Raw genomic sequence first — 24,463 nt, 5'->3', positions numbered from 1 at the left:
AAAGGTCCTCGGTTTTTAACCGGGCGGAAACAGAGCTCTTTGACAAGAGCAGTAGGTACTGTACTTTCAACAAAGAATTGTTATTTTCATAAATTCTGTATTTTGGAAATTCGAATACGTGCCATGAATATCTGTAAAATTCGGTTTACTCCTTGCAGCTAAATGTAGCAGCAGTTTCTGTAGTGTAGTGGTTATCACGTTCGCTTTACACGTGAAAGGTCCTCAGTTTGAAACCGGGAGGAAACAGTGCTCTTTGACATGTGCAGTAGGTACTGTACTATTAACAGAGAATAGTTATTTTCATAAATGCCTAATTTTGGAAATTTGAACACGTGCCATGAATATCTGTAAAATTCGGTTTACTCCTTGCAGATAATTGTTGAAGCAGTTTCTGTAGTGTAGCGGTTATCACGTTCGCTTAACACGCGAAAGGTCCTCGGTTCGAAACCGGGCGGAAACAGAGCTCTTTGACACGTGCAGTAGGTACTGTACTTTCAACAAAGAATTGTTATTTTCATGAATTCTGTATTTTGGAAATTCGAATACGTGCCATGAATATCTGTAAAATTCGGTTTACTCCTCGCAGGTAAATGTAGCAGCATTTTCTGTAGTGTAGTGGTTATCACGTTTGTTCACACGCGAAAGGTCACTGGTTCGAAACCAGGCGGAAACAACGCTCATCGACACATTCAAGAAGTACCATAGTGTTAACAAAGAATTTCATTAATCCCTTATTTTGGAAATTCGAATACGTGCCATGAATATTTTTAAAATTCGGTTTACTCCTCGCAGCTAATTGTAGCAGTAGTTTCTGTGGTGTAGTGGTTATCACGTTCGCTTCACACGCGAAATGTCCCTGGTTCGAAACCGGGCGGAAACAACGCTCATTGACACATTCTGTAGTACCATAGTGGTAACAGAAAATTTCATGAATTCTTTATTTTGGAAATTCCAATACGTGCCATGAATATTTTTAAAATTCGGTTTACTCCTTGCAGAAAAATCAAGCAGCAGTTTCTGTAGTGTAGTGGTTATCACGTTAGCTTTACACGTGAAAGGTCCTCAGTTTGAAACCGGGAGGAAACACTGCTCTTTGACATGTGCAGTAGGTACTGTACTATTAACAGACAATAGTTATTTTCATAAATTCCTAATTTTGGAAATTTGAACACGTGCCATGAATATCTGTAAAATTCGGTTTACTCCTTGCAGATAATTGTTGAAGAAGATTCTGTAGTGTAGTGGTTATCACGTTTGCTTAATACGCGAAAGGTCCTCGGTTCGAACCCGGGCGGAAACAGAGCTCTTTGACACGTGCAGTAGGTACTGTACTTTCAACAAAGAGTTGTTATTTTCATAAATTCTGTATTTTGGAAATTCGAATACGTGCCCTGAATATCTGTAAAATTCGGTTTACTTCTAGCAGGAAAATCAAGCAGCAGTTTCTGTAGTGTAGTGGTTATCACGTTCGCTTTACACGCGAAAGGTCCTCGGTTCGAAACCGGGCGGAAACAGTGCTCTTTGACACGTACAGTACTTTTAAAAGAGAATAGTTATTTTCATAAATGCCTAAATTTGGACATTTCAACACGTGCCATGAATATCTGTAAAATTCGGTTTACTCCTTGCAGATAATTGTTGAAGCAGTTTCTGTAGTGTAGCGGTTATCACGTTCGCTTAACACGCGAAAGGTCCTCGGTTTTTAACCGGGCGGAAACAGAGCTCTTTGACAAGAGCAGTAGGTACTGTACTTTCAACAAAGAATTGTTATTTTCATAAATGCCTAATTTTGGAAATTTGAACACGTGCCATGAATATCTGTAAAATTCGGTTTACTCCTTGCAGATAATTGTTGAAGCAGTTTCTGTAGTGTAGCGGTTATCACGTTCGCTTAACACGCGAAAGGTCCTCGGTTCGAAACCGGGCGGAAACAGAGCTCTTTGACACGTGCAGTAGGTACTGTACTTTCAACAAAGAATTGTTATTTTCATGAATTCTGTATTTTGGAAATTCGAATACGTGCCATGAATATCTGTAAAATTCGGTTTACTCCTCGCAGGTAAATGTAGCAGCATTTTCTGTAGTGTAGTGGTTATCACGTTTGTTCACACGCGAAAGGTCACTGGTTCGAAACCAGGCGGAAACAACGCTCATCGACACATTCAAGAAGTACCATAGTGTTAACAAAGAATTTCATTAATCCCTTATTTTGGAAATTCGAATACGTGCCATGAATATTTTTAAAATTCGGTTTACTCCTTGCAGCTAATTGTAGCAGTAGTTTCTGTGGTGTAGTGGTTATCACGTTCGCTTCACACGCGAAATGTCCCTGGTTCGAAACCGGGCGGAAACAACGCTCATTGACACATTCTGTAGTACCATAGTGGTAACAGAAAATTTCATGAATTCTTTATTTTGGAAATTCCAATACGTGCCATGAATATTTTTAAAATTCGGTTTACTCCTTGCAGAAAAATCAAGCAGCAGTTTCTGTAGTGTAGTGGTTATCACGTTAGCTTTACACGTGAAAGGTCCTCAGTTTGAAACCGGGAGGAAACACTGCTCTTTGACATGTGCAGTAGGTACTGTACTATTAACAGACAATAGTTATTTTCATAAATTCCTAATTTTGGAAATTTGAACACGTGCCATGAATATCTGTAAAATTCGGTTTACTCCTTGCAGATAATTGTTGAAGAAGATTCTGTAGTGTAGTGGTTATCACGTTTGCTTAATACGCGAAAGGTCCTCGGTTCGAACCCGGGCGGAAACAGAGCTCTTTGACACGTGCAGTAGGTACTGTACTTTCAACAAAGAGTTGTTATTTTCATAAATTCTGTATTTTGGAAATTCGAATACGTGCCCTGAATATCTGTAAAATTCGGTTTACTTCTAGCAGGAAAATCAAGCAGCAGTTTCTGTAGTGTAGTGGTTATCACGTTCGCTTTAAACGCGAAAGGTCCTCGGTTCGAAACCGGGCGGAAACAGTGCTCTTTGACACGTACAGTACTTTTAAAAGAGAATAGTTATTTTCATAAATGCCTAAATTTGGAAATTTCAACACGTGCCATGAATATCTGTAAAATTCGGTTTACTCCTTGCAGATAATTGTTGAAGCAGTTTCTGTAGTGTAGCGGTTATCACGTTCGCTTAACACGCGAAAGGTCCTCGGTTTTTAACCGGGCGGAAACAGAGCTCTTTGACAAGAGCAGTAGGTACTGTACTTTCAACAAAGAATTGTTATTTTCATAAATTCTGTATTTTGGAAATTCGAATACGTGCCATGAATATCTGTAAAATTCGGTTTACTCCTTGCAGCTAAATGTAGCAGCAGTTTCTGTAGTGTAGTGGTTATCACGTTCGCTTTACACGTGAAAGGTCCTCAGTTTGAAACCGGGAGGAAACAGTGCTCTTTGACATGTGCAGTAGGTACTGTACTATTAACAGAGAATAGTTATTTTCATAAATGCCTAATTTTGGAAATTTGAACACGTGCCATGAATATCTGTAAAATTCGGTTTACTCCTTGCAGATAATTGTTGAAGCAGTTTCTGTAGTGTAGCGGTTATCACGTTCGCTTAACACGCGAAAGGTCCTCGGTTCGAAACCGGGCGGAAACAGAGCTCTTTGACACGTGCAGTAGGTACTGTACTTTCAACAAAGAATTGTTATTTTCATGAATTCTGTATTTTGGAAATTCGAATACGTGCCATGAATATCTGTAAAATTCGGTTTACTCCTCGCAGGTAAATGTAGCAGCATTTTCTGTAGTGTAGTGGTTATCACGTTTGTTCACACGCGAAAGGTCACTGGTTCGAAACCAGGCGGAAACAACGCTCATCGACACATTCAAGAAGTACCATAGTGTTAACAAAGAATTTCATTAATCCCTTATTTTGGAAATTCGAATACGTCCCATGAATATTTTTAAAATTCGGTTTACTCCTTGCAGCTAATTGTAGCAGTAGTTTCTGTGGTGTAGTGGTTATCACGTTCGCTTCACACGCGAAATGTCCCTGGTTCGAAACCGGGCGGAAACAACGCTCATTGACACATTCTGTAGTACCATAGTGGTAACAGAAAATTTCATGAATTCTTTATTTTGGAAATTCCAATACGTGCCATGAATATTTTTAAAATTCGGTTTACTCCTTGCAGAAAAATCAAGCAGCAGTTTCTGTAGTGTAGTGGTTATCATGTTAGCTTTACACGTGAAAGGTCCTCAGTTTGAAACCGGGAGGAAACACTGCTCTTTGACATGTGCAGTAGGTACTGTACTATTAACAGACAATAGTTATTTTCATAAATTCCTAATTTTGGAAATTTGAACACGTGCCATGAATATCTGTAAAATTCGGTTTACTCCTTGCAGATAATTGTTGAAGAAGATTCTGTAGTGTAGTGGTTATCACGTTTGCTTAATACGCGAAAGGTCCTCGGTTCGAACCCGGGCGGAAACAGAGCTCTTTGACACGTGCAGTAGGTACTGTACTTTCAACAAAGAGTTGTTATTTTCATAAATTCTGTATTTTGGAAATTCGAATACGTGCCCTGAATATCTGTAAAATTCGGTTTACTTCTAGCAGGAAAATCAAGCAGCAGTTTCTGTAGTGTAGTGGTTATCACGTTCGCTTTACACGCGAAAGGTCCTCGGTTCGAAACCGGGCGGAAACAGTGCTCTTTGACACGTACAGTACTTTTAAAAGAGAATAGTTATTTTCATAAATGCCTAAATTTGGAAATTTCAACACGTGCCATGAATATCTGTAAAATTCGGTTTACTCCTTGCAGATAATTGTTGAAGCAGTTTCTGTAGTGTAGCGGTTATCACGTTCGCTTAACACGCGAAAGGTCCTCGGTTTTTAACCGGGCGGAAACAGAGCTCTTTGACAAGAGCAGTAGGTACTGTACTTTCAACAAAGAATTGTTATTTTCATAAATTCTGTATTTTGGAAATTCGAATACGTGCCATGAATATCTGTAAAATTCGGTTTACTCCTTGCAGCTAAATGTAGCAGCAGTTTCTGTAGTGTAGTGGTTATCACGTTCGCTTTACACGTGAAAGGTCCTCAGTTTGAAACCGGGAGGAAACAGTGCTCTTTGACATGTGCAGTAGGTACTGTACTATTAACAGAGAATAGTTATTTTCATAAATGCCTAATTTTGGAAATTTGAACACGTGCCATGAATATCTGTAAAATTCGGTTTACTCCTTGCAGATAATTGTTGAAGCAGTTTCTGTAGTGTAGCGGTTATCACGTTCGCTTAACACGCGAAAGGTCCTCGGTTCGAAACCGGGCGGAAACAGAGCTCTTTGACACGTGCAGTAGGTACTGTACTTTCAACAAAGAATTGTTATTTTCATGAATTCTGTATTTTGGAAATTCGAATACGTGCCATGAATATCTGTAAAATTCGGTTTACTCCTCGCAGGTAAATGTAGCAGCATTTTCTGTAGTGTAGTGGTTATCACGTTTGTTCACACGCGAAAGGTCACTGGTTCGAAACCAGGCGGAAACAACGCTCATCGACACATTCAAGAAGTACCATAGTGTTAACAAAGAATTTCATTAATCCCTTATTTTGGAAATTCGAATACGTGCCATGAATATTTTTAAAATTCGGTTTACTCCTTGCAGCTAATTGTAGCAGTAGTTTCTGTGGTGTAGTGGTTATCACGTTCGCTTCACACGCGAAATGTCCCTGGTTCGAAACCGGGCGGAAACAACGCTCATTGACACATTCTGTAGTACCATAGTGGTAACAGAAAATTTCATGAATTCTTTATTTTGGAAATTCCAATACGTGCCATGAATATTTTTAAAATTCGGTTTACTCCTTGCAGAAAAATCAAGCAGCAGTTTCTGTAGTGTAGTGGTTATCACGTTAGCTTTACACGTGAAAGGTCCTCAGTTTGAAACCGGGCGGAAACACTGCTCTTTGACATTTGCAGTAGGTACTGTACTATTAACAGACAATAGTTATTTTCATAAATTCCTAATTTTGGAAATTTGAACACGTGCCATGAATATCTGTAAAATTCGGTTTACTCCTTGCAGATAATTGTTGAAGAAGATTCTGTAGTGTAGTGGTTATCACGTTTGCTTAATACGCGAAAGGTCCTCGGTTCGAACCCGGGCGGAAACAGAGCTCTTTGACACGTGCAGTAGGTACTGTACTTTCAACAAAGAGTTGTTATTTTCATAAATTCTGTATTTTGGAAATTCGAATACGTGCCCTGAATATCTGTAAAATTCAGTTTACTTCTAGCAGGAAAATCAAGCAGCAGTTTCTGTAGTGTAGTGGTTATCACGTTCGCTTTACACGCGAAAGGTCCTCGGTTCGAAACCGGGCGGAAACAGTGCTCTTTGACACGTACAGTACTTTTAAAAGAGAATAGTTATTTTCATAAATGCCTAAATTTGGAAATTTCAACACGTGCCATGAATATCTGTAAAATTCGGTTTACTCCTTGCAGATAATTGTTGAAGCAGTTTCTGTAGTGTAGCGGTTATCACGTTCGCTTAACACGCGAAAGGTCCTCGGTTTTTAACCGGGCGGAAACAGAGCTCTTTGACAAGAGCAGTAGGTACTGTACTTTCAACAAAGAATTGTTATTTTCATAAATTCTGTATTTTGGAAATTCGAATACGTGCCATGAATATCTGTAAAATTCGGTTTACTCCTTGCAGCTAAATGTAGCAGCAGTTTCTGTAGTGTAGTGGTTATCACGTTCGCTTTACACGTGAAAGGTCCTCAGTTTGAAACCGGGAGGAAACAGTGCTCTTTGACATGTGCAGTAGGTACTGTACTATTAACAGAGAATAGTTATTTTCATAAATGCCTAATTTTGGAAATTTGAACACGTGCCATGAATATCTGTAAAATTCGGTTTACTCCTTGCAGATAATTGTTGAAGCAGTTTCTGTAGTGTAGCGGTTATCACGTTCGCTTAACACGCGAAAGGTCCTCGGTTCGAAACCGGGCGGAAACAGAGCTCTTTGACACGTGCAGTAGGTACTGTACTTTCAACAAAGAATTGTTATTTTCATGAATTCTGTATTTTGGAAATTCGAATACGTGCCATGAATATCTGTAAAATTCGGTTTACTCCTCGCAGGTAAATGTAGCAGCATTTTCTGTAGTGTAGTGGTTATCACGTTTGTTCACACGCGAAAGGTCACTGGTTCGAAACCAGGCGGAAACAACGCTCATCGACACATTCAAGAAGTACCATAGTGTTAACAAAGAATTTCATTAATCCCTTATTTTGGAAATTCGAATACGTGCCATGAATATTTTGGAAATTCGGTTTACTCCTTGCAGCTAATTGTAGCAGTAGTTTCTGTGGTGTAGTGGTTATCACGTTCGCTTCACACGCGAAATGTCCCTGGTTCGAAACTGGGCGGAAACAACGCTCATTGACACATTCTGTAGTACCATAGTGGTAACAGAAAATTTCATGAATTCTTTATTTTGGAAATTCCAATACGTGCCATGAATATTTTTAAAATTCGGTTTACTCCTTGCAGAAAAATCAAGCAGCAGTTTCTGTAGTGTAGTGGTTATCACGTTAGCTTTACACGTGAAAGGTCCTCAGTTTGAAACCGGGAGGAAACACTGCTCTTTGACATGTGCAGTAGGTACTGTACTATTAACAGACAATAGTTATTTTCATAAATTCCTAATTTTGGAAATTTGAACACGTGCCATGAATATCTGTAAAATTCGGTTTACTCCTTGCAGATAATTGTTGAAGAAGATTCTGTAGTGTAGTGGTTATCACGTTTGCTTAATACGCGAAAGGTCCTCGGTTCGAACCCGGGCGGAAACAGAGCTCTTTGACACGTGCAGTAGGTACTGTACTTTCAACAAAGAGTTGTTATTTTCATAAATTCTGTATTTTGGAAATTCGAATACGTGCCCTGAATATCTGTAAAATTCGGTTTACTTCTAGCAGGAAAATCAAGCAGCAGTTTCTGTAGTGTAGTGGTTATCACGTTCGCTTTACACGCGAAAGGTCCTCGGTTCGAAACCGGGCGGAAACAGTGCTCTTTGACACGTACAGTACTTTTAAAAGAGAATAGTTATTTTCATAAATGCCTAAATTTGGAAATTTCAACACGTGCCATGAATATCTGTAAAATTCGGTTTACTCCTTGCAGATAATTGTTGAAGCAGTTTCTGTAGTGTAGCGGTTATCACGTTCGCTTAACACGCGAAAGGTCCTCGGTTTTTAACCGGGCGGAAACAGAGCTCTTTGACAAGAGCAGTAGGTACTGTACTTTCAACAAAGAATTGTTATTTTCATAAATTCTGTATTTTGGAAATTCGAATACGTGCCATGAATATCTGTAAAATTCGGTTTACTCCTTGCAGCTAAATGTAGCAGCAGTTTCTGTAGTGTAGTGGTTATCACGTTCGCTTTACACGTGAAAGGTCCTCAGTTTGAAACCGGGAGGAAACAGTGCTCTTTGACATGTGCAGTAGGTACTGTACTATTAACAGAGAATAGTTATTTTCATAAATGCCTAATTTTGGAAATTTGAACACGTGCCATGAATATCTGTAAAATTCGGTTTACTCCTTGCAGATAATTGTTGAAGCAGTTTCTGTAGTGTAGCGGTTATCACGTTCGCTTAACACGCGAAAGGTCCTCGGTTTGAAACCGAGCGGAAACAGAGCTCTTTGACACGTGCAGTAGGTACTGTACTTTCAACAAAGAATTGTTATTTTCATGAATTCTGTATTTTGGAAATTCGAATACGTGCCATGAATATCTGTAAAATTCGGTTTACTCCTCGCAGGTAAATGTAGCAGCATTTTCTGTAGTGTAGTGGTTATCACGTTTGTTCACACGCGAAAGGTCACTGGTTCGAAACCAGGCGGAAACAACGCTCATCGACACATTCAAGAAGTACCATAGTGTTAACAAAGAATTTCATTAATCCCTTATTTTGGAAATTCGAATACGTGCCATGAATATTTTTAAAATTCGGTTTACTCCTTGCAGCTAATTGTAGCAGTAGTTTCTGTGGTGTAGTGGTTATCACATTCGCTTCACACGCGAAATGTCCCTGGTTCGAAACCGGGCGGAAACAACGCTCATTGACACATTCTGTAGTACCATAGTGGTAACAGAAAATTTCATGAATTCTTTATTTTGGAAATTCCAATACGTGCCATGAATATTTTTAAAATTCGGTTTACTCCTTGCAGAAAAATCAAGCAGCAGTTTCTGTAGTGTAGTGGTTATCACGTTAGCTTTACACGTGAAAGGTCCTCAGTTTGAAACCGGGCGGAAACACTGCTCTTTGACATTTGCAGTAGGTACTGTACTATTAACAGACAATAGTTATTTTCATAAATTCCTAATTTTGGAAATTTGAACACGTGCCATGAATATCTGTAAAATTCGGTTTACTCCTTGCAGATAATTGTTGAAGAAGATTCTGTAGTGTAGTGGTTATCACGTTTGCTTAATACGCGAAAGGTCCTCGGTTCGAACCCGGGCGGAAACAGAGCTCTTTGACACGTGCAGTAGGTACTGTACTTTCAACAAAGAGTTGTTATTTTCATAAATTCTGTATTTTGGAAATTCGAATACGTGCCCTGAATATCTGTAAAATTCAGTTTACTTCTAGCAGGAAATCAAGCAGCAGTTTCTGTAGTGTAGTGGTTATCACGTTAGCTTTACACGCGAAAGGTCCTCGGTTCGAAACCGGGCGGAAACAGTGCTCTTTGACACGTACAGTACTTTTAAAAGAGAATAGTTATTTTCATAAATGCCTAAATTTGGAAATTTCAACACGTGCCATGAATATCTGTAAAATTCGGTTTACTCCTTGCAGATAATTGTTGAAGCAGTTTCTGTAGTGTAGCGGTTATCACGTTCGCTTAACACGCGAAAGGTCCTCGGTTTTTAACCGGGCGGAAACAGAGCTCTTTGACAAGAGCAGTAGGTACTGTACTTTCAACAAAGAATTGTTATTTTCATAAATTCTGTATTTTGGAAATTCGAATACGTGCCATGAATATCTGTAAAATTCGGTTTACTCCTTGCAGCTAAATGTAGCAGCAGTTTCTGTAGTGTAGTGGTTATCACGTTCGCTTTACACGTGAAAGGTCCTCAGTTTGAAACCGGGAGGAAACAGTGCTCTTTGACATGTGCAGTAGGTACTGTACTATTAACAGAGAATAGTTATTTTCATAAATGCCTAATTTTGGAAATTTGAACACGTGCCATGAATATCTGTAAAATTCGGTTTACTCCTTGCAGATAATTGTTGAAGCAGTTTCTGTAGTGTAGCGGTTATCACGTTCGCTTAACACGCGAAAGGTCCTCGGTTCGAAACCGGGCGGAAACAGAGCTCTTTGACACGTGCAGTAGGTACTGTACTTTCAACAAAGAATTGTTATTTTCATGAATTCTGTATTTTGGAAATTCGAATACGTGCCATGAATATCTGTAAAATTCGGTTTACTCCTCGCAGGTAAATGTAGCAGCATTTTCTGTAGTGTAGTGGTTATCACGTTTGTTCACACGCGAAAGGTCACTGGTTCGAAACCAGGCGGAAACAACGCTCATCGACACATTCAAGAAGTACCATAGTGTTAACAAAGAATTTCATTAATCCCTTATTTTGGAAATTCGAATACGTGCCATGAATATTTTTAAAATTCGGTTTACTCCTTGCAGCTAATTGTAGCAGTAGTTTCTGTGGTGTAGTGGTTATCACGTTCGCTTCACACGCGAAATGTCCCTGGTTCGAAACCGGGCGGAAACAACGCTCATTGACACATTCTGTAGTACCATAGTGGTAACAGAAAATTTCATGAATTCTTTATTTTGGAAATTCCAATACGTGCCATGAATATTTTTAAAATTCGGTTTACTCCTTGCAGAAAAATCAAGCAGCAGTTTCTGTAGTGTAGTGGTTATCACGTTAGCTTTACACGTGAAAGGTCCTCAGTTTGAAACCGGGCGGAAACACTGCTCTTTGACATTTGCAGTAGGTACTGTACTATTAACAGACAATAGTTATTTTCATAAATTCCTAATTTTGGAAATTTGAACACGTGCCATGAATATCTGTAAAATTCGGTTTACTCCTTGCAGATAATTGTTGAAGAAGATTCTGTAGTGTAGTGGTTATCACGTTTGCTTAATACGCGAAAGGTCCTCGGTTCGAACCCGGGCGGAAACAGAGCTCTTTGACACGTGCAGTAGGTACTGTACTTTCAACAAAGAGTTGTTATTTTCATAAATTCTGTATTTTGGAAATTCGAATACGTGCCCTGAATATCTGTAAAATTCAGTTTACTTCTAGCAGGAAAATCAAGCAGCAGTTTCTGTAGTGTAGTGGTTATCACGTTCGCTTTACACGCGAAAGGTCCTCGGTTCGAAACCGGGCGGAAACAGTGCTCTTTGACACGTACAGTACTTTTAAAAGAGAATAGTTATTTTCATAAATGCCTAAATTTGGAAATTTCAACACGTGCCATGAATATCTGTAAAATTCGGTTTACTCCTTGCAGATAATTGTTGAAGCAGTTTCTGTAGTGTAGCGGTTATCACGTTCGCTTAACACGCGAAAGGTCCTCGGTTTTTAACCGGGCGGAAACAGAGCTCTTTGACAAGAGCAGTAGGTACTGTACTTTCAACAAAGAATTGTTATTTTCATAAATTCTGTATTTTGGAAATTCGAATACGTGCCATGAATATCTGTAAAATTCGGTTTACTCCTTGCAGCTAAATGTAGCAGCAGTTTCTGTAGTGTAGTGGTTATCACGTTCGCTTTACACGTGAAAGGTCCTCAGTTTGAAACCGGGAGGAAACAGTGCTCTTTGACATGTGCAGTAGGTACTGTACTATTAACAGAGAATAGTTATTTTCATAAATGCCTAATTTTGGAAATTTGAACACGTGCCATGAATATCTGTAAAATTCGGTTTACTCCTTGCAGATAATTGTTGAAGCAGTTTCTGTAGTGTAGCGGTTATCACGTTCGCTTAACACGCGAAAGGTCCTCGGTTCGAAACCGGGCGGAAACAGAGCTCTTTGACACGTGCAGTAGGTACTGTACTTTCAACAAAGAATTGTTATTTTCATGAATTCTGTATTTTGGAAATTCGAATACGTGCCATGAATATCTGTAAAATTCGGTTTACTCCTCGCAGGTAAATGTAGCAGCATTTTCTGTAGTGTAGTGGTTATCACGTTTGTTCACACGCGAAAGGTCACTGGTTCGAAACCAGGCGGAAACAACGCTCATCGACACATTCAAGAAGTACCATAGTGTTAACAAAGAATTTCATTAATCCCTTATTTTGGAAATTCGAATACGTGCCATGAATATTTTGGAAATTCGGTTTACTCCTTGCAGCTAATTGTAGCAGTAGTTTCTGTGGTGTAGTGGTTATCACGTTCGCTTCACACGCGAAATGTCCCTGGTTCGAAACTGGGCGGAAACAACGCTCATTGACACATTCTGTAGTACCATAGTGGTAACAGAAAATTTCATGAATTCTTTATTTTGGAAATTCCAATACGTGCCATGAATATTTTTAAAATTCGGTTTACTCCTTGCAGAAAAATCAAGCAGCAGTTTCTGTAGTGTAGTGGTTATCACGTTAGCTTTACACGTGAAAGGTCCTCAGTTTGAAACCGGGAGGAAACACTGCTCTTTGACATGTGCAGTAGGTACTGTACTATTAACAGACAATAGTTATTTTCATAAATTCCTAATTTTGGAAATTTGAACACGTGCCATGAATATCTGTAAAATTCGGTTTACTCCTTGCAGATAATTGTTGAAGAAGATTCTGTAGTGTAGTGGTTATCACGTTTGCTTAATACGCGAAAGGTCCTCGGTTCGAACCCGGGCGGAAACAGAGCTCTTTGACACGTGCAGTAGGTACTGTACTTTCAACAAAGAGTTGTTATTTTCATAAATTCTGTATTTTGGAAATTCGAATACGTGCCCTGAATATCTGTAAAATTCGGTTTACTTCTAGCAGGAAAATCAAGCAGCAGTTTCTGTAGTGTAGTGGTTATCACGTTCGCTTTACACGCGAAAGGTCCTCGGTTCGAAACCGGGCGGAAACAGTGCTCTTTGACACGTACAGTACTTTTAAAAGAGAATAGTTATTTTCATAAATGCCTAAATTTGGAAATTTCAACACGTGCCATGAATATCTGTAAAATTCGGTTTACTCCTTGCAGATAATTGTTGAAGCAGTTTCTGTAGTGTAGCGGTTATCACGTTCGCTTAACACGCGAAAGGTCCTCGGTTTTTAACCGGGCGGAAACAGAGCTCTTTGACAAGAGCAGTAGGTACTGTACTTTCAACAAAGAATTGTTATTTTCATAAATTCTGTATTTTGGAAATTCGAATACGTGCCATGAATATCTGTAAAATTCGGTTTACTCCTTGCAGCTAAATGTAGCAGCAGTTTCTGTAGTGTAGTGGTTATCACGTTCGCTTTACACGTGAAAGGTCCTCAGTTTGAAACCGGGAGGAAACAGTGCTCTTTGACATGTGCAGTAGGTACTGTACTATTAACAGAGAATAGTTATTTTCATAAATGCCTAATTTTGGAAATTTGAACACGTGCCATGAATATCTGTAAAATTCGGTTTACTCCTTGCAGATAATTGTTGAAGCAGTTTCTGTAGTGTAGCGGTTATCACGTTCGCTTAACACGCGAAAGGTCCTCGGTTTGAAACCGAGCGGAAACAGAGCTCTTTGACACGTGCAGTAGGTACTGTACTTTCAACAAAGAATTGTTATTTTCATGAATTCTGTATTTTGGAAATTCGAATACGTGCCATGAATATCTGTAAAATTCGGTTTACTCCTCGCAGGTAAATGTAGCAGCATTTTCTGTAGTGTAGTGGTTATCACGTTTGTTCACACGCGAAAGGTCACTGGTTCGAAACCAGGCGGAAACAACGCTCATCGACACATTCAAGAAGTACCATAGTGTTAACAAAGAATTTCATTAATCCCTTATTTTGGAAATTCGAATACGTGCCATGAATATTTTTAAAATTCGGTTTACTCCTTGCAGCTAATTGTAGCAGTAGTTTCTGTGGTGTAGTGGTTATCACATTCGCTTCACACGCGAAATGTCCCTGGTTCGAAACCGGGCGGAAACAACGCTCATTGACACATTCTGTAGTACCATAGTGGTAACAGAAAATTTCATGAATTCTTTATTTTGGAAATTCCAATACGTGCCATGAATATTTTTAAAATTCGGTTTACTCCTTGCAGAAAAATCAAGCAGCAGTTTCTGTAGTGTAGTGGTTATCACGTTAGCTTTACACGTGAAAGGTCCTCAGTTTGAAACCGGGCGGAAACACTGCTCTTTGACATTTGCAGTAGGTACTGTACTATTAACAGACAATAGTTATTTTCATAAATTCCTAATTTTGGAAATTTGAACACGTGCCATGAATATCTGTAAAATTCGGTTTACTCCTTGCAGATAATTGTTGAAGAAGATTCTGTAGTGTAGTGGTTATCACGTTTGCTTAATACGCGAAAGGTCCTCGGTTCGAACCCGGGCGGAAACAGAGCTCTTTGACACGTGCAGTAGGTACTGTACTTTCAACAAAGAGTTGTTATTTTCATAAATTCTGTATTTTGGAAATTCGAATACGTGCCCTGAATATCTGTAAAATTCAGTTTACTTCTAGCAGGAAATCAAGCAGCAGTTTCTGTAGTGTAGTGGTTATCACGTTAGCTTTACACGCGAAAGGTCCTCGGTTCGAAACCGGGCGGAAACAGTGCTCTTTGACACGTACAGTACTTTTAAAAGAGAATAGTTATTTTCATAAATGCCTAAATTTGGAAATTTCAACACGTGCCATGAATATCTGTAAAATTCGGTTTACTCCTTGCAGATAATTGTTGAAGCAGTTTCTGTAGTGTAGCGGTTATCACGTTCGCTTAACACGCGAAAGGTCCTCGGTTTTTAACCGGGCGGAAACAGAGCTCTTTGACAAGAGCAGTAGGTACTGTACTTTCAACAAAGAATTGTTATTTTCATAAATTCTGTATTTTGGAAATTCGAATACGTGCCATGAATATCTGTAAAATTCGGTTTACTCCTTGCAGCTAAATGTAGCAGCAGTTTCTGTAGTGTAGTGGTTATCACGTTCGCTTTACACGTGAAAGGTCCTCAGTTTGAAACCGGGAGGAAACAGTGCTCTTTGACATGTGCAGTAGGTACTGTACTATTAACAGAGAATAGTTATTTTCATAAATGCCTAATTTTGGAAATTTGAACACGTGCCATGAATATCTGTAAAATTCGGTTTACTCCTTGCAGATAATTGTTGAAGCAGTTTCTGTAGTGTAGCGGTTATCACGTTCGCTTAACACGCGAAAGGTCCTCGGTTCGAAACCGGGCGGAAACAGAGCTCTTTGACACGTGCAGTAGGTACTGTACTTTCAACAAAGAATTGTTATTTTCATGAATTCTGTATTTTGGAAATTCGAATACGTGCCATGAATATCTGTAAAATTCGGTTTACTCCTCGCAGGTAAATGTAGCAGCATTTTCTGTAGTGTAGTGGTTATCACGTTTGTTCACACGCGAAAGGTCACTGGTTCGAAACCAGGCGGAAACAACGCTCATCGACACATTCAAGAAGTACCATAGTGTTAACAAAGAATTTCATTAATCCCTTATTTTGGAAATTCGAATACGTGCCATGAATATTTTTAAAATTCGGTTTACTCCTTGCAGCTAATTGTAGCAGTAGTTTCTGTGGTGTAGTGGTTATCACGTTCGCTTCACACGCGAAATGTCCCTGGTTCGAAACCGGGCGGAAACAACGCTCATTGACACATTCTGTAGTACCATAGTGGTAACATAAAATTTCATGAATTCTTTATTTTGGAAATTCCAATACGTGCCATGAATATTTTTAAAATTCGGTTTACTCCTTGCAGAAAAATCAAGCAGCAGTTTCTGTAGTGTAGTGGTTATCACGTTAGCTTTACACGTGAAAGGTCCTCAGTTTGAAACCGGGCGGAAACACTGCTCTTTGACATGTGCAGTAGGTACTGTACTATTAACAGACAATAGTTATTTTCATAAATTCCTAATTTTGGAAATTTGAACACGTGCCATGAATATCTGTAAAATTCGGTTTACTCCTTGCAGATAATTGTTGAAGAAGATTCTGTAGTGTAGTGGTTATCACGTTTGCTTAATACGCGAAAGGTCCTCGGTTCGAACCCGGGCGGAAACAGAGCTCTTTGACACGTGCAGTAGGTACTGTACTTTCAACAAAGAGTTGTTATTTTCATAAATTCTGTATTTTGGAAATTCGAATACGTGCCCTGAATATCTGTAAAATTCGGTTTACTTCTAGCAGGAAAATCAAGCAGCAGTTTCTGTAGTGTAGTGGTTATCACGTTCGCTTTACACGCGAAAGGTCCTCGGTTCGAAACCGGGCGGAAACAGTGCTCTTTGACACGTACAGTACTTTTAAAAGAGAATAGTTATTTTCATAAATGCCTAAATTTGGAAATTTCAACACGTGCCATGAATATCTGTAAAATTCGGTTTACTCCTTGCAGATAATTGTTGAAGCAGTTTCTGTAGTGTAGCGGTTATCACGTTCGCTTAACACGCGAAAGGTCCTCGGTTTTTAACCGGGCGGAAACAGAGCTCTTTGACAAGAGCAGTAGGTACTGTACTTTCAACAAAGAATTGTTATTTTCATAAATTCTGTATTTTGGAAATTCGAATACGTGCCATGAATATCTGTAAAATTCGGTTTACTCCTTGCAGCTAAATGTAGCAGCAGTTTCTGTAGTGTAGTGGTTATCACGTTCGCTTTACACGTGAAAGGTCCTCAGTTTGAAACCGGGAGGAAACAGTGCTCTTTGACATGTGCAGTAGGTACTGTACTATTAACAGAGAATAGTTATTTTCATAAATGCCTAATTTTGGAAATTTGAACACGTGCCATGAATATCTGTAAAATTCGGTTTACTCCTTGCAGATAATTGTTGAAGCAGTTTCTGTAGTGTAGCGGTTATCACGTTCGCTTAACACGCGAAAGGTCCTCGGTTCGAAACCGGGCGGAAACAGAGCTCTTTGACACGTGCAGTAGGTACTGTACTTTCAACAAAGAATTGTTATTTTCATGAATTCTGTATTTTGGAAATTCGAATACGTGCCATGAATATCTGTAAAATTCGGTTTACTCCTCGCAGGTAAATGTAGCAGCATTTTCTGTAGTGTAGTGGTTATCACGTTTGTTCACACGCGAAAGGTCACTGGTTCGAAACCAGGCGGAAACAACGCTCATCGACACATTCAAGAAGTACCATAGTGTTAACAAAGAATTTCATTAATCCCTTATTTTGGAAATTCGAATACGTGCCATGAATATTTTTAAAATTCGGTTTACTCCTTGCAGCTAATTGTAGCAGTAGTTTCTGTGGTGTAGTGGTTATCACGTTCGCTTCACACGCGAAATGTCCCTGGTTCGAAACTGGGCGGAAACAACGCTCATTGACACATTCTGTAGTACCATAGTGGTAACAGAAAATTTCATGAATTCTTTATTTTGGAAATTCCAATACGTGCCATGAATATTTTTAAAATTCGGTTTACTCCTTGCAGAAAAATCAAGCAGCAGTTTCTGTAGTGTAGTGGTTATCACGTTAGCTTTACACGTGAAAGGTCCTCAGTTTGAAACCGGGAGGAAACACTGCTCTTTGACATGTGCAGTAGGTACTGTACTATTAACAGACAATAGTTATTTTCATAAATTCCTAATTTTGGAAATTTGAACACGTGCCATGAATATCTGTAAAATTCGGTTTACTCCTTGCAGATAATTGTTGAAGAAGATTCTGTAGTGTAGTGGTTATCACGTTTGCTTAATACGCGAAAGGTCCTCGGTTCGAACCCGGGCGGAAACAGAGCTCTTTGACACGTGCAGTAGGTACTGTACTTTCAACAAAGAGTTGTTATTTTCATAAATTCTGTATTTTTGAAATTCGAATACGTGCCCTGAATATCTGTAAAATTCGGTTTACTTCTAGCAGGAAAATCAAGCAGCAGTTTCTGTAGTGTAGTGGTTATCACGTTCGCTTTACACGCGAAAGGTCCTCGGTTCGAAACCGGGCGGAAACAGTGCTCTTTGACACGTACAGTACTTTTAAAAGAGAATAGTTATTTTCATAAATGCCTAAATTTGGAAATTTCAACACGTGCCATGAATATCTGTAAAATTCGGTTTACTCCTTGCAGATAATTGTTGAAGCAGTTTCTGTAGTGTAGCGGTTATCACGTTCGCTTAACACGCGAAAGGTCCTCGGTTTTTAACCGGGCGGAAACAGAGCTCTTTGACAAGAGCAGTAGGTACTGTACTTTCAACAAAGAATTGTTATTTTCATAAATTCTGTATTTTGGAAATTCGAATACGTGCCATGAATATCTGTAAAATTCGGTTTACTCCTTGCAGCTAAATGTAGCAGCAGTTTCTGTAGTGTAGTGGTTATCACGTTCGCTTTACACGTGAAAGGTCCTCAGTTTGAAACCGGGAGGAAACAGTGCTCTTTGACATGTGCAGTAGGTACTGTACTATTAACAGAGAATAGTTATTTTCATAAATGCCTAATTTTGGAAATTTGAACACGTGCCATGAATATCTGTAAAATTCGGTTTAGTCCTTGCAGATAATTGTTGAAGCAGTTTCTGTAGTATAGCGGTTATCACGTTCGCTTAACACGCGAAAGGTCCTCGGTTCGAAACGGGCGGAAACAGAGCTCTTTGACAAGTGCAGTAGGTACTGTACTTTCAACAAAGAATTGTTATTTTCATGAATTCTGTATTTTGGAAATTCGAATACGTGCCATGAATATCTGTAAAATTCGGTTTACTCCTTGCAGCTAAATGTAGCAGCAGTTTCTGTAGTGTAGTGGTTATCACGTTCGCTTTACACGTGAAAGGTCCTCAGTTTGAAACCGGGAGGAAACAGTACTCTTTGACATGTACAGTAGGTACTGTACTATTAACAGAGAATAGTTATTTTCATAAATGCCTAATTTTGGAAATTTGAACACGTGCCATGAATATCTGTAAAATTCGGTTTACTCCTTGCAGATAATTGTTGAAGCATTTTCTGTAGTGTAGCGGTTATCACGTTCGCTTAACACGCGAAAGGTCCTCGGTTCGAAACCGGGCGGAAACAGAGCTCTTTGACACGTGCAGTAGGTGCTGTACTTTCAACAAAGAATTGTTATTTTCATGAATTCTGTATTTTGGAAATTCGAATACGTGCCATGAATATCTGTAAAATTCGGTTTAGTCCTCGCAGCTAAATGTAGCAGCAGTTTCTGTAGTGCAGTGGTTATCACGTTTGTTCACACGCGAAAGGTCCCTGGTTCGAAACCAGGCGGAAACAACCCTCATCGACACATTCAAGAAGTACCATAGTGTTAACAAAGAATTTCATTATTCTCTTATTTTGGAAATTCGAATACGTGCCATGAATATTTTTAAAATTCGGTTTACTCCTTGCAGCTAATTGGAGCAGTAGTTTCTGTGGTGTAGTGGTTATCACGTTTGCTTCACACGTGAAAGGTTCCTGGTTCGAAACCGGGCGGAAACAACGCTCATTGACACATTCTGAAGTACCATAGTGGTAACAGAAAATTTCATGAATTCTTTAATTTGGAAATTCGAATACGTGCCATGAATATTTTTAAAATTCGGTTTACTCCTTGCAGAAAAATCAAGCAGCAGTTTCTGTAGTGTAGTGGTTATCACGTCAGCTTTACACGCGAAAGGTCCTCAGTTTGAAACCAGGAGGAAACAGAGCTCTTTGACACGTGCAGTAGGTACTGTACTTTCAACAAAGAATTGTTTTTTTCATAAATTCTGTATTTTGGAAATTCGAATACGTGCCCTGAATATCTGTAAAATTCGGTTTACTTCTTGCAGGAAAATCAAGCAGCAGTTTCTGTAGTGTAGTGGTTATCGCGTTCGCTTTACACGCGAAAGGTCCTCGGTTCGAAACCGGGCGGAAACAGTGCTCTTTGACACGTGCAGTAGGTACAGTACTTTTAAAAGAGAATAGTTATTTTCATAAATGCCTAAAATTGGAAATTTCAACACGTGCCATGAATATCTGTAAAATTCGGTTTACTCCTTGCAGATAATTGTTGAAGCAGTTTCTGTAGTGTAGCGGTTATCACGTTCGCTTAAGGAATGTCCGGAATTCACATGCCACAAATGTAGTGAACAAGGGCATTATGCCAGAGAATGTCGGAACATAGGAAATGTGTGCAAAATGTGTGACAGACCTAAAGTTAGATGTAGCTGTAATAAGGGAGAAAATCACTTACTTTTGCAAACAATGGACCTCACGTCTGAGGAAGAGGGGAGTGTGCCTATGGAGAGGGAGGATGAGAGTGACATGGAGAGTGTGACTCCAGAGACAGTGGCAGATAAGCTTGAAGAGCCTGTAATGTCTCCTGGCAAAGCACGAGACGCCGTTTTAGTCTCTGCTGCTGACAAGGTGGAACAGCAGCACATGATGGGTGAAAGACATACACAGGTAGAGATGGTGCAAGGTGCTTCTCAGGTGCCTGAGCCAGCTTTAAGCCTGTGTAAAAATTACACCAAAGAGTGGGCTGGGTCCACTGAAGTCACGGGCACTGTTAAAGCGCACTTTTCAAAAGGCTTCCCCGCCGATCCCCCCAAAAATCCAAATAAAGAGACGGATGATGAAATAGATAGTGAGGATCTTCAGTTGTTTGTAAAAAATAAGAGGTCATTGTCGAAAACCAGGGAGATGATGGGTTTTGGAAAAAAGAAAAAGTAGGATTTTTAAGGACTTGTTTGGCTCTGATTATACTTCTGCACACATTCATAATGATTACAGTCGCATCCCTAAATGGTAACAGTTTGAGAAACATGAGCAAATTTGAGCAGGTATTAGTGTCTGTTAAGGCAGACATGTTGTGTTTTCAAGAGACCAATTGGACAGACTCCAAAATGCAGGAGATTAAGAGTAAATGGTCAGATTTAATTTTTTGTAGTCATGGAGGGGATAAAACATGTGGTGTGGCTATTTTGATAAAAAATGATGTGGTGCAAAATGTAAAAGAAATATATGCTGACAATGATGGCAGACTTATTGTAATTGAATTTGAAGTTCAAAATGTAGTTTTTCGTTTAATTAATGTTTATGCTTCAAACATTGAATCTGAAAGGAGAGAAATGTTTCACAAATTAAAAACACTGTGCTCAGAAAACTGTATACTGATAGGAGATTTTAATGTGAGGTGTAGTAGAATGGATGCCTCTAGTTGTGCTAAATTCAGATATGACTCTTCTAGAAATGCATTATGGAAACTTATGAATGAGGAGAATCTAGTAGATATATGGAGGGCTGAAAATCCAAACAGAAGAGTATTCTCTAGAAGGCAGGTGGTTCTAAAGGAATTAAAACAAAGCAGAATTGATTTATGTCTAGCAAAACAAGAATTGGTGCAGAATGTTAAGAAGGTGTCATATACCTTTACAGCATATAGTGATCATGCAGTAATGTCATTTCAAATGGGTTTTGGTGTGGAGAGGAGAGGGGGAGGTGTCTGGTGTTTAAATGCCAGTCTGTTAAAGGAGGAAGGATATAGAAATGAAATTGTTGAATGTATTAATGATGAAATGTCTAATGTACTGTTAAAAGAGAATGTGTGTTTATGGTGGGAGGAAGTGAAAGTAAAAGTAAAAAATAGGAGTATTAGGTACGCAAAAAATCATAACCGTTTAGATAAGCAGAAAGAAATAATGCTTAGGAATAGGATGTTGCATGAACTTGAAAAGGCTGATACGGATCCAGACTATGATGTTGTGAATTATTTGAAAATCCATGCAGAGCTGGGTCGTTATGAAAAAAATAAATGTTTGGGTGCTATTGTTAGGAGCAGGGCACAGTACGCTTTGGAGGGAGAGAAATGTACATCCTTTTTTTGGGGTCTGGAAAAAAGAAAACAAACTAAGAGTTGTAAAAGTGTTGGATACAATTAGTGCCAAAGTATCGCAGGCAGATAGAATGATGTGTGATGAAGAGATTTCGATTATGGAAATCAAGGAAGCAATTGTTAGCACGCAAGGTAATAAAAGTCCGGGTTTGGATGGTTTAACAAATGAGTTCTATAAAGTCTTTGTAGATATTTTGGCACCCATTTTAGTGAGGGTGTTTCATTATATGGAAGAGAATAAGGAAATCCCTGAGTCTATGTCAACTGGAATGTTAACGATCTTATTCAAAAATAGGGGCAGTAGATTAAAGTTAGAAAATTATAGGCCTATTAGCCTTCTAAATTCGGATTATAAGATACTGACTAAAGTGTTAGCGAATAGGATGAAAAAGGTGATTGGGAGTATTATTGAATCAACACAAGCCTACGGCATACCTGGAAGAGATATTGCAGATGTAATTTGTACAATTAGGGATGTTGTTAATCAAATGAAAAATGAAGGTGGTATAGTTTTAAGTTTGGACTTTAACAAAGCTTTCGATAGAGTGGAGCACAGCTTTTTATTACAGACTTTGGAGAGGTTTGGGTTTGGGCCAAAGTTTGTATCTTGGATCAACCTGTTGTATAGTGGGGCTAAAAGTTGTGTTAAATGTAACGGAGTGTTAACAGATACTTTCCCTGTGGAGAGGTCAGTAAGGCAGGGCTGTCCTTTGTCAGCTCTGCTGTACAGTGTTTCTACAGAACCGTTAGCTACATTGATAAATAGTAATAAAGAAGTAAGGGGTGTTGGAATCCCAGGTGGTGGTGTCAGTGTTGTACATCAGTACGCTGATGACACTACTTGTACTGTGAAGGATATAGAAAGTATTGGAAGCATTATGGGGATCATAGATATATATGGCAAGGCATCGGGTGCTAAAGTTAATATAGAGAAGACTGAAATAATGTTTGTTGGGGATATCAATGTAAACGGGTGTGAGATTCCATTCAAGAGCGCAAAGGATTTTATTAAAGTGCTGGGAGTAAACATTGGTGTAAAGGAGAAAGAGGCAAAAGATATAACTTGGACTGGGATCCTTAATAAAGTCAAGCTAACGTTGAATTTCTGGAAAAATAGAAAACTAAAGTTACAAGGGAAAGTAATTGTTGCAAATGCTTTGGTATTATCCAAATTTGTGTATGTTTTGGGAGTCCTGGACATGCCGGAGTGGGTCCTAAATGAATTGAATAATGTGGTGTCAAATTTTATATGGGATGGTAAAGGAGTGAGAATATCTCAGAAAACATTGATTGCTGACTATGTGGATGGAGGTTTAAAACTTGTAGATTTAGATGTCAAAAGAAAAGCTATTAGGATAAAAACAGTAAAGAAATATTTGTATGACAGTGAAGATTATGGCTGGAAACACTTCTTTAGAGTCTACTTAGAGGAGAGTGGTGGTTGTGAGGATAATGGTTTATTGATGGGGCTTAAAAGGGCAATGTTTGAAAAGGTACCAGATTTTTATAAAGAGGTGCTAAATGCATGGGCAGAGTTGTTGCCTAATGTATATTATGAATGTGGACATATTGACCTGATTATGAATCAACCTATATTTCTGAATGAGAAAATCAAGAACAAAGAAAAAGTTTTGTATAATAAAGTATTTATGAGTGCAGGTCTACGGCAAATAAAAGATTATACTTATGAGGTAATTCCAGGGTTTTTACCTGGGGAAGCTATTTTTGACATAATCAATGAATGGGATGAAGAGGTGGGAAGGGGAACAGTGAATAATATGTATGACAAGATAAAGAATAGTATACCAAGAGCATGGGTTGATTTAATAAATAGTGAAGTTGAAAGAGAAGATTTATTTGTATTTCCTAATTTGTTCATTGGTAGCAGTAAGAAGAAAGTACATTTATCTAGTATACCAGTGAAAAGATTGTATAGAATAATGGTAGGAAAAGTGTGTAGAAGGCCGGCTGCTGAGAAATTTTGGAAAGTAGTTTTTCCGGAATTGGATGAAAAAAAGATATGGGGAAATTTAAATGTAAAATATAATAGTAAGGAGTGTGAAAATAATGATTTCAAACTAAGACATAATAGAATATTTACAAAGGTGGTGCTAAAGAAAATTAATTGTGAGATAGAAAGGGAATGCGACGTATGTGGACGTTTCCCGGAAACTCTTATGCATTTGTTTATAGAATGTGAGGATTTAAAATATTTTTTTTGTAAAGTTAAGGAAATGTTATGTAGAAACTGGGGGGGAGATTTCGTGAAAAAGTATGCGTGGGAGGAACTTTTGTTATTTGGAGTGTCTGGTAAATGTGAGGGTGCTAATGTGTGTTTGTTGAATATGGTTTTGAGTTTTGTGAGGTATGCTATTTTTTGTAGGAGGAATTATGTTTCTTTTGACAGAAAGAGGGTTCAGGTGTGGAGTATCTTTATA

At 38.7% G+C, this 24,463-nt stretch overlaps 42 non-coding genes across 42 annotated transcripts; all 42 read left to right on the top strand.

The window, feature by feature from the left end:
• Positions 1-387: 387 nt before the first annotated feature.
• On the top strand, positions 388-460 carry trnav-aac (transfer RNA valine (anticodon AAC)). The gene has a single exon. It is a non-coding gene; the product is annotated as a tRNA-Val (tRNA).
• A 347-nt stretch (positions 461-807) lies between these two features.
• Positions 808-880, top strand: trnav-cac (transfer RNA valine (anticodon CAC)). Its single transcript has one exon. It is a non-coding gene; the product is annotated as a tRNA-Val (tRNA).
• A 347-nt stretch (positions 881-1,227) lies between these two features.
• On the top strand, positions 1,228-1,300 carry trnai-aau (transfer RNA isoleucine (anticodon AAU)). Its single transcript has one exon. It is a non-coding gene; the product is annotated as a tRNA-Ile (tRNA).
• Positions 1,301-1,441: 141 nt separating this feature from the next.
• Positions 1,442-1,514, top strand: trnav-uac (transfer RNA valine (anticodon UAC)). The gene has a single exon. It is a non-coding gene; the product is annotated as a tRNA-Val (tRNA).
• A 346-nt stretch (positions 1,515-1,860) lies between these two features.
• Positions 1,861-1,933, top strand: trnav-aac (transfer RNA valine (anticodon AAC)). Its single transcript has one exon. It is a non-coding gene; the product is annotated as a tRNA-Val (tRNA).
• Positions 1,934-2,280: 347 nt separating this feature from the next.
• On the top strand, positions 2,281-2,353 carry trnav-cac (transfer RNA valine (anticodon CAC)). Its single transcript has one exon. It is a non-coding gene; the product is annotated as a tRNA-Val (tRNA).
• Positions 2,354-2,700: 347 nt separating this feature from the next.
• Positions 2,701-2,773, top strand: trnai-aau (transfer RNA isoleucine (anticodon AAU)). Its single transcript has one exon. It is a non-coding gene; the product is annotated as a tRNA-Ile (tRNA).
• Positions 2,774-2,914: 141 nt separating this feature from the next.
• trnal-uaa (transfer RNA leucine (anticodon UAA)) lies at positions 2,915-2,987 on the top strand. Its single transcript has one exon. It is a non-coding gene; the product is annotated as a tRNA-Leu (tRNA).
• Positions 2,988-3,547: 560 nt separating this feature from the next.
• trnav-aac (transfer RNA valine (anticodon AAC)) lies at positions 3,548-3,620 on the top strand. Its single transcript has one exon. It is a non-coding gene; the product is annotated as a tRNA-Val (tRNA).
• Positions 3,621-3,967: 347 nt separating this feature from the next.
• Positions 3,968-4,040, top strand: trnav-cac (transfer RNA valine (anticodon CAC)). Its single transcript has one exon. It is a non-coding gene; the product is annotated as a tRNA-Val (tRNA).
• A 347-nt stretch (positions 4,041-4,387) lies between these two features.
• trnai-aau (transfer RNA isoleucine (anticodon AAU)) lies at positions 4,388-4,460 on the top strand. Its single transcript has one exon. It is a non-coding gene; the product is annotated as a tRNA-Ile (tRNA).
• A 141-nt stretch (positions 4,461-4,601) lies between these two features.
• trnav-uac (transfer RNA valine (anticodon UAC)) lies at positions 4,602-4,674 on the top strand. The gene has a single exon. It is a non-coding gene; the product is annotated as a tRNA-Val (tRNA).
• Positions 4,675-5,234: 560 nt separating this feature from the next.
• On the top strand, positions 5,235-5,307 carry trnav-aac (transfer RNA valine (anticodon AAC)). The gene has a single exon. It is a non-coding gene; the product is annotated as a tRNA-Val (tRNA).
• Positions 5,308-5,654: 347 nt separating this feature from the next.
• Positions 5,655-5,727, top strand: trnav-cac (transfer RNA valine (anticodon CAC)). The gene has a single exon. It is a non-coding gene; the product is annotated as a tRNA-Val (tRNA).
• Positions 5,728-6,074: 347 nt separating this feature from the next.
• Positions 6,075-6,147, top strand: trnai-aau (transfer RNA isoleucine (anticodon AAU)). Its single transcript has one exon. It is a non-coding gene; the product is annotated as a tRNA-Ile (tRNA).
• Positions 6,148-6,288: 141 nt separating this feature from the next.
• On the top strand, positions 6,289-6,361 carry trnav-uac (transfer RNA valine (anticodon UAC)). Its single transcript has one exon. It is a non-coding gene; the product is annotated as a tRNA-Val (tRNA).
• A 560-nt stretch (positions 6,362-6,921) lies between these two features.
• Positions 6,922-6,994, top strand: trnav-aac (transfer RNA valine (anticodon AAC)). The gene has a single exon. It is a non-coding gene; the product is annotated as a tRNA-Val (tRNA).
• Positions 6,995-7,761: 767 nt separating this feature from the next.
• On the top strand, positions 7,762-7,834 carry trnai-aau (transfer RNA isoleucine (anticodon AAU)). Its single transcript has one exon. It is a non-coding gene; the product is annotated as a tRNA-Ile (tRNA).
• Positions 7,835-7,975: 141 nt separating this feature from the next.
• trnav-uac (transfer RNA valine (anticodon UAC)) lies at positions 7,976-8,048 on the top strand. Its single transcript has one exon. It is a non-coding gene; the product is annotated as a tRNA-Val (tRNA).
• A 560-nt stretch (positions 8,049-8,608) lies between these two features.
• Positions 8,609-8,681, top strand: trnav-aac (transfer RNA valine (anticodon AAC)). Its single transcript has one exon. It is a non-coding gene; the product is annotated as a tRNA-Val (tRNA).
• A 347-nt stretch (positions 8,682-9,028) lies between these two features.
• trnav-cac (transfer RNA valine (anticodon CAC)) lies at positions 9,029-9,101 on the top strand. Its single transcript has one exon. It is a non-coding gene; the product is annotated as a tRNA-Val (tRNA).
• Positions 9,102-9,448: 347 nt separating this feature from the next.
• trnai-aau (transfer RNA isoleucine (anticodon AAU)) lies at positions 9,449-9,521 on the top strand. Its single transcript has one exon. It is a non-coding gene; the product is annotated as a tRNA-Ile (tRNA).
• A 140-nt stretch (positions 9,522-9,661) lies between these two features.
• Positions 9,662-9,734, top strand: trnav-uac (transfer RNA valine (anticodon UAC)). Its single transcript has one exon. It is a non-coding gene; the product is annotated as a tRNA-Val (tRNA).
• A 560-nt stretch (positions 9,735-10,294) lies between these two features.
• trnav-aac (transfer RNA valine (anticodon AAC)) lies at positions 10,295-10,367 on the top strand. Its single transcript has one exon. It is a non-coding gene; the product is annotated as a tRNA-Val (tRNA).
• Positions 10,368-10,714: 347 nt separating this feature from the next.
• On the top strand, positions 10,715-10,787 carry trnav-cac (transfer RNA valine (anticodon CAC)). The gene has a single exon. It is a non-coding gene; the product is annotated as a tRNA-Val (tRNA).
• Positions 10,788-11,134: 347 nt separating this feature from the next.
• Positions 11,135-11,207, top strand: trnai-aau (transfer RNA isoleucine (anticodon AAU)). Its single transcript has one exon. It is a non-coding gene; the product is annotated as a tRNA-Ile (tRNA).
• A 141-nt stretch (positions 11,208-11,348) lies between these two features.
• On the top strand, positions 11,349-11,421 carry trnav-uac (transfer RNA valine (anticodon UAC)). The gene has a single exon. It is a non-coding gene; the product is annotated as a tRNA-Val (tRNA).
• A 560-nt stretch (positions 11,422-11,981) lies between these two features.
• trnav-aac (transfer RNA valine (anticodon AAC)) lies at positions 11,982-12,054 on the top strand. The gene has a single exon. It is a non-coding gene; the product is annotated as a tRNA-Val (tRNA).
• A 767-nt stretch (positions 12,055-12,821) lies between these two features.
• On the top strand, positions 12,822-12,894 carry trnai-aau (transfer RNA isoleucine (anticodon AAU)). The gene has a single exon. It is a non-coding gene; the product is annotated as a tRNA-Ile (tRNA).
• Positions 12,895-13,035: 141 nt separating this feature from the next.
• trnav-uac (transfer RNA valine (anticodon UAC)) lies at positions 13,036-13,108 on the top strand. The gene has a single exon. It is a non-coding gene; the product is annotated as a tRNA-Val (tRNA).
• A 560-nt stretch (positions 13,109-13,668) lies between these two features.
• On the top strand, positions 13,669-13,741 carry trnav-aac (transfer RNA valine (anticodon AAC)). Its single transcript has one exon. It is a non-coding gene; the product is annotated as a tRNA-Val (tRNA).
• Positions 13,742-14,088: 347 nt separating this feature from the next.
• On the top strand, positions 14,089-14,161 carry trnav-cac (transfer RNA valine (anticodon CAC)). Its single transcript has one exon. It is a non-coding gene; the product is annotated as a tRNA-Val (tRNA).
• A 347-nt stretch (positions 14,162-14,508) lies between these two features.
• Positions 14,509-14,581, top strand: trnai-aau (transfer RNA isoleucine (anticodon AAU)). Its single transcript has one exon. It is a non-coding gene; the product is annotated as a tRNA-Ile (tRNA).
• Positions 14,582-14,721: 140 nt separating this feature from the next.
• Positions 14,722-14,794, top strand: trnav-uac (transfer RNA valine (anticodon UAC)). The gene has a single exon. It is a non-coding gene; the product is annotated as a tRNA-Val (tRNA).
• A 560-nt stretch (positions 14,795-15,354) lies between these two features.
• trnav-aac (transfer RNA valine (anticodon AAC)) lies at positions 15,355-15,427 on the top strand. Its single transcript has one exon. It is a non-coding gene; the product is annotated as a tRNA-Val (tRNA).
• A 347-nt stretch (positions 15,428-15,774) lies between these two features.
• trnav-cac (transfer RNA valine (anticodon CAC)) lies at positions 15,775-15,847 on the top strand. The gene has a single exon. It is a non-coding gene; the product is annotated as a tRNA-Val (tRNA).
• A 347-nt stretch (positions 15,848-16,194) lies between these two features.
• On the top strand, positions 16,195-16,267 carry trnai-aau (transfer RNA isoleucine (anticodon AAU)). The gene has a single exon. It is a non-coding gene; the product is annotated as a tRNA-Ile (tRNA).
• Positions 16,268-16,408: 141 nt separating this feature from the next.
• On the top strand, positions 16,409-16,481 carry trnav-uac (transfer RNA valine (anticodon UAC)). Its single transcript has one exon. It is a non-coding gene; the product is annotated as a tRNA-Val (tRNA).
• Positions 16,482-17,041: 560 nt separating this feature from the next.
• trnav-aac (transfer RNA valine (anticodon AAC)) lies at positions 17,042-17,114 on the top strand. The gene has a single exon. It is a non-coding gene; the product is annotated as a tRNA-Val (tRNA).
• A 767-nt stretch (positions 17,115-17,881) lies between these two features.
• trnai-aau (transfer RNA isoleucine (anticodon AAU)) lies at positions 17,882-17,954 on the top strand. Its single transcript has one exon. It is a non-coding gene; the product is annotated as a tRNA-Ile (tRNA).
• Positions 17,955-18,095: 141 nt separating this feature from the next.
• trnav-uac (transfer RNA valine (anticodon UAC)) lies at positions 18,096-18,168 on the top strand. Its single transcript has one exon. It is a non-coding gene; the product is annotated as a tRNA-Val (tRNA).
• Positions 18,169-19,995: 1,827 nt separating this feature from the next.
• Positions 19,996-20,068, top strand: trnav-uac (transfer RNA valine (anticodon UAC)). The gene has a single exon. It is a non-coding gene; the product is annotated as a tRNA-Val (tRNA).
• Positions 20,069-24,463: the final 4,395 nt, after the last annotated feature.

The sequence above is a fragment of the Salmo salar genome, chromosome 18 (assembly GCF_965601325.2).
Source record: "Salmo salar chromosome 18, fSalSal1, whole genome shotgun sequence".
NCBI classification, from domain to species: domain Eukaryota; kingdom Metazoa; phylum Chordata; class Actinopteri; order Salmoniformes; family Salmonidae; genus Salmo; species Salmo salar.
Note: the sequence above shows the minus strand (reverse complement) of the source record. Positions and strands in the feature narration are given on the sequence as shown.